At 45.5% G+C, this 6000-nt stretch overlaps 1 protein-coding gene across 1 annotated transcript in view; it reads left to right on the top strand.

The window, feature by feature from the left end:
• Positions 1-583: 583 nt before the first annotated feature.
• CAP2 (cyclase associated actin cytoskeleton regulatory protein 2) overlaps positions 584-6000 on the top strand; it is a 166641-nt gene continuing 161224 nt past the window's right edge. The window contains 1 exon segment of the mRNA NM_001266532.1: positions 584-676. The gene's annotated coding sequence lies outside the window, so the exon portion shown is untranslated.

The raw sequence follows: 6000 nt of genomic DNA, 5'->3' as shown, positions 1-6000 counted from the left end.
TTTTTAAATAATCAGGACATTTTAAAAGTTGCTGTTTATAAAATACTTTTTAAAAATGTTATTACACGCACTATGAGTGCACCCAGTCTTGATGCCTCGTTAAAGCGTTAGCTGTCTAGCTCCTCCTCCGTGAGCCTTTCTCCTCATACTGGGTCTGGGGACACACATGCTGTCTCTTTATTTCTGAGGATCCGTTACCCATTTCTCTGCACAAGTCTTCGGGGTTCCCATCTATCTGTGCCTCCTTCAGCCAGGAGCCTCCGGATCTTTCCAGACTTCTTTGCAGTACTGCCTCATGTACTGAATCCATTTCTCTCATAGCCTGGCGCTTGGCAGGCAGGCTGGCGTTCCCTGGCTCTGCCTTCCCCATCTCCCTGTCTTTTCTCCCACGGCCCATCTGCCCCTCCTTTCCTCCACCCCCTTCTCCTCTCTGCTCCCCTTTATTTCCACTCCCCACCCGCGTGGCTTTGCCCTCCCTCTCCCCCCTCAGCTCGTCTGTATTTGGAGCTCCGGAAGCTGCCGGCGACTCTCCCCTGGAGCAGCGTGACTGACACCGGCTCCTATTCAGCTGGGAGGAGGGAGAGGGGAGGAGAAGGGGAGGGCCGCGGGAGGAGGGTGCGAGTGGCCGACCACGGATTTGCATTGCCGAGGACTGGACCCCAGGGCAGCGAAGCAGGTAATCCTGCAGCGGTCGAGGCCAGGCGAGGCGGGGAGGGGTCGGGGTGCAGGTGCGGGGGGCGCCTGGCGGCGGGCGCTGGCAAGTTGCGTCCGATGGGTAGGGTGGAGAAGCGGCCGGTACGCGGTGGCGGTGGCGGTGGCGGCAGCGCGCGGGGAATAAAGGCGGCGCGGGCGCGGGGGCCGGGGCGCGGGGCGCGGGGACCGGGGCGCGGGGACCGGGGTGCGGGCGCGGGCGCACTCCCATCTGGGTCAGCGGAGCGGCGCGCCCTGCCCCCGCCTCCCCAGCTCCGGCGTCCTGGCCGCTCGGAAGGCGGGGTGCGGGCGGGAGCGGCCCGGGGTTGGCGGGCGGCCGCGGCCTCCCCACCCAGCGCCACCGCCCGCCCCGCCGCTCTAACTTTGGGGGGTCTCGTCCGCCCGGCTGTGAGTCTTCCAGGGGGGTGGGGTGGGAGTCGTTGCGCCGGCTCTGACCAGAGCCACCTCGATCAGAAAGTGCTGGAAAGAAACAGACCTGGCTTCCCCTCTGCAGAACCTGACTTGAGGCGATGAGTCACTTCTGAAAAATGCAGAGGCAACTGAGACGGGGGGAACGGCTCGGAAAAACGGCACCCGCCGCTGGCTCTCTGACTGCTTTGGGTAGAGGGGTGTTCATGGAAGTAGCCACCCTATCATCACTTTTAGGGCCAAAAATCAACCTGCAGATGGCCTTTTCTTTATTCTCATCAGAGTGGTGTTCGCTGCAAGTTGTAGCAATATTTGAATGGATGCATTCTTAAAAATGAGTATGTATGGATTACTGCATTTAGGAAATTGAACCAGGACTAGGTCCAAACAGCCAGAGTGGAGATGAACACTTGGTAAGAAGATCTAGGGCCTTTGGTTTTATAGTCATGGAAATACAGAAGCTTCTGGGACTTGAGCACTGTAGTTTACTGAGTACTCCTGTTTCTTTACTGCTTCTGTAGATTTCATTTAAGCAATGTTCCTTAGAATTCTTGGTAAACTATCTAAGCTCACTTAGTGTAAAATTACAACCGTAGAGTGAACTTTAGAGAATTGGATTGATCGTTACTAGCGTCTAATTAGACTGCAAGCCTCTCGAGAGCAAGGATGGGTTGTTTGGTAGTTCCTACAGCACCAAACAGTATTTGGCTCACAGCATGTGATGGATGGACAATAAAAGTGTGTAAAATAGTTAATTCAGTACCTTAAGTGTAGATGGAGCATGACTTCTTGAATATACTGCATATTTTGCAAGGAAAGGCGACTTCTTCTTGAATGCCGACATTTAAAAAAATTCTTAATAACATTACAATCGAAGTGTCAATAAATACTTCTTAAGGATAAAGAGAAAAAGAAGTTACCTATCAGGAATCAGGAAAGTGATTATCAAGGTGGTCTTTGCTAGTAGGAAGTAGGTTTTTGTTCCCCATCGTTAATGTGAGAAGTAATTTAATTTGTTGATACAGGATAGGGTTTCGTAAACCTTTGAGTTAAGAGCTAGATAGTAAACACGTAGGTTGTGCAAGCTGTATAGTCTCTTTAGCAACTACTCAGTTCCACGGTTATAGTTTGAAAGCAGCTAAAGACAATACCTGTAGGTTGTGTTTCACTTTATTTACAGACATTGAACCTTGAACTTTTAACCAGTAACAAAATATTCTGTTTTTTTCCAGGCATTAAAAAATGTAAAAACTATTCTTAGCTTGAGGGAGGAGCAGAAAACACAAGAGAGAGGGGAATGGATTTGTCCTTCTAGTAGTAGTTTGCTACTCCCACTGCTTGACTCTGTGCTAGAATCAGGAGAGGAACCTTTTGAAAGGATTAATGGGCCACATTCTCTTGAGTGCCTGTTACAGCTTGGTAGTTAAGTTAAATACCCTCCAGAAAAGCATTAACTTATTTTGAGCATTATGGTGTTTTGTTTTGTTTTGAATATTTCCTAACATCTTTATGCATGAGGTTTGTTTTGTTTTTAATTTATTATGTAACATTTTATACATAAAAATAATATGCTAAGTCTAGGTAAGTTATGAACATTATAGTCAACTGAACAACTGTGAACCCATCACTAGGTTTATAAACTAGGGCTTAAGAACTAGACAGTTGTGAAAAGATAGCTCATAGAATGGGAGGAAATATTTAGGAATCGTGTATCTGATAAGGGACTTGTATCCACAACATATAAAGAGTTCTTACAGCTCAATAATAAAAAGAAAAATAATCCAATTTAAAAATGGGCAAAGGATCTGACTAGCTATCTACCGAGAAGATATACAAATGGCTAATAAACCCATGAAAAGATGCTCAACATCATTATTCATCAGGGGAATGCAAATCAAAACCATGATGGGATACCACTTTATACTCACGAGCATGGCTATAATCAAAAAGTCAGATAATAACAAATGCTGGTGAAGATGTGGAGGAATTGGAACCTTTGTACACTGCTGATGGGAATATAAGATGGTGCCCTCACTTTGGAAAAGTTTGGCAGTTCTTCAAATTAAACATAGAGCTACCATATGACCTAGCAATTCCATTGTAAATATATGTCCAGGAGAAATTAAAACATATGCTCACAAAAAAACCTGTACACAGATGTTGACAGCAACACCATTCGTAATAACCAAGAGGTGGAAACAAACCAAATGACTATCAGTTGATGAATGGGTAAATAAAAGGTGGTATATCCATTCAGTGAGATATCATTTGGCCATAAAAAGGAGTGGAGTACTGATGCAAGCTACGACATGGATGAATCTTGAAAACATTATGCTAAGTGAAAGAAGCCAGTCAAAATATCACGTACTGTATGATCTAGTCATATGAAAACGTCCAGACCAAGGAAATGTATAGAGCTGGAAAGTAGATTTTTTTGTTGCTTAGGGCTGAAGGGGTTGGAGGTGGGTTGGGTAGGGAAGTGATAGATAAAGGTCACAGGGTTTCCTTTTTAAGCTGAAACATGAAAATATCCTCTAATTGACTGTAGTGATAGTTGCACATATCTGTAAATACACTAAAAACCATTGATTTGTACACCTTAAATGGGTGAATTCTGTGGTATGTAAATTACATCTCAATAAAATTGTTAAAAAAAATAAACAGAAGACTGGGGGAGGAAGTACTAGATTGTTAGCATCCTGTTGCATCTTTGTGTTTTTCCTCTGTGCCTGCTCTCATGTCCCTCCCAACCCTGAATTTTGTGTTAATCATTCCCTGGTTTATTGTAAAACAGTTTTATCACATGTATGTATTCCGAAACAATAGTGTTTAGGTGTGTTTTTTGATTTATAAAAAAAGGTATTTATAATCTCACATTCTTTCTTGAGATGGAATCTGTCGCCCAGACTGGAATGGAGTGGCACAGTCTCAGCTCACTGCAACTTCCGCCTCTCAGGTTCAGGCGATTGTCCTGCCTCAGCCTCCTGAGTAGCTGGGATTACAGGCACATGCCACCACACCTGGCTAATTTTTGTGTTTTTAGTAGAGAAGAGGTTTCACCACGTTGGCCAGGCTGGTCTCAAACTCCTGACCTCAGGTAATCTGCCCTTCTCGGCCTCCCAAAGTACTGGGATTACAAGCGTGAGCCACGGCACCCAGCCTAACCTCGCATTCTTAAAATTCAACATTAGGTCATTAAGAATTACCCACATTGGGCCGGGCGTGGTGGCTCACTCCTGTAATCCCAACACTTTGGGAGGCCGAGGCAGGCGGATCACGATGTCAGGAGATTGAGACCATCCTGGCTAACACGGTGAAACCCCGTCTCTACTAAAAAGTACAAAAAATTAGCCGGGCGTGGTGGCAGGCGCCTATAGTCCCAGCTACTCTGGAGGCTGAGGCAGGACAATCGCCTGAACCTGAGAGGCGGAAGTTGCAGTGAGCTGAGACTGTGCCACTCCATTCCAGTCTGGGCGACAGATTCCATCTCAAGAAAGAATGCGAGATTATAAATACCTTTTTTTATAAATCAAAAAACACACCTAAACACTATTGTTTCGGAATACATACATGTGATAAAACTGTTTTACAATAAACCAGGAGAATGGTGTGAACCCAGGAAGCGGAGCTTGCAGTGAGCGGAGATGGCGCCACTGCACTCCAACCCGGGCGACAGAGCGAGACTCCATATCAAAAAGAAAAGAATTACCCATGTTGTTGCATGTAGGTATGTAATATTTCTTGGCAAATATTCCATGATTTATTTCACCATTCTCGTTGACAGGCATTTGGGTTGCTTCCCATGTTTTGCTATTACAAAGAATGCTGCTTTGGAGACTTTTTTCCATGTGTCTTGGCACATATGCGCAAGAGCTCTTTGGTGTGAATGTGCCATGTATTTTAATGGCAAAACAACAACAACAACAAAACCTGATTCTCCTTTGACTTACACATTGATGGCATGTAACCACTTACTCATTTCCCCAAACCAAGATAAAATGACTAGATCTGACATTGTGACTTCTCATCCTATTTACATTCTAGTTGTAAATGTATTTCCCAATGTTTTGAGAAGTGTGGAAAATCTAAAATTTCACAGCTGAATTTCACAGCAGAACCTTTTAACCCGGTCACTCATGGGCATCTTCATCTCCTTATATCACCTGGGTTTAGGATGGGAGGGAGGACAACTTTATTATTACATCAAAGGAACATTAATCAAAGTACATGAGTGGTTACTAAACCTCACTAAAAGTTGCCTTGTATTGTATATCCTGCTGGGTGGTCTAGTATTTCCGATATGATTTAGTTAGGTAATTCTGGTAACAGTGAGCCTTGGGCAGATCTAGATCTGTCGTTGACTTAGGCTGTGAGCTTTTGCCGTTCATTCAGGATATTTCTCCTTCAACTTAGAAGGGGGAAAGCACCTTAAAGTCTGAACAAATCTTTATGATTGAACTTAGAAGGGGGAAAGCACCTTAAAGTCTGAACAAATCTTTATGAGGAATTTTAAAATTGCTGCTAACTGGAGACAGAGTCTCGCTCTGTCGCCCAGGCTGGAGTGCAGTGGCCGGATCTCAGCTCACTGCAAGCTCCGCCTCCCAGGTTCATGCCATTCTCCTGCCTCAGCCTCCCGAGTAGCTGGGACTACAGGCGCCCGCCACCTCGCCCGGCTAGTTTTTTGTATTTTTTAGTAGAGACAGGGTTTCACTGGTTTAGCCAGGATGGTCTCAATCTCCAGACCTCATGATCCGCCCGTCTTGGCCTCCCAAAGTGCTAGGATTACAGGCTTGAGCCACCGCGCCCGGCCTGTTTTAAACTTTTTTTTTGAGACGGAGTCTCACTGTGTTGCCCAGGCTGGGGTGCAGTGGCACAATCTCA

The sequence above is a fragment of the Macaca mulatta genome, chromosome 4 (genome assembly GCF_049350105.2).
Source record: "Macaca mulatta isolate MMU2019108-1 chromosome 4, T2T-MMU8v2.0, whole genome shotgun sequence".
Taxonomy (NCBI): Eukaryota; Metazoa; Chordata; class Mammalia; order Primates; family Cercopithecidae; genus Macaca; species Macaca mulatta.
Note: the sequence above shows the minus strand (reverse complement) of the source record. Positions and strands in the feature narration are given on the sequence as shown.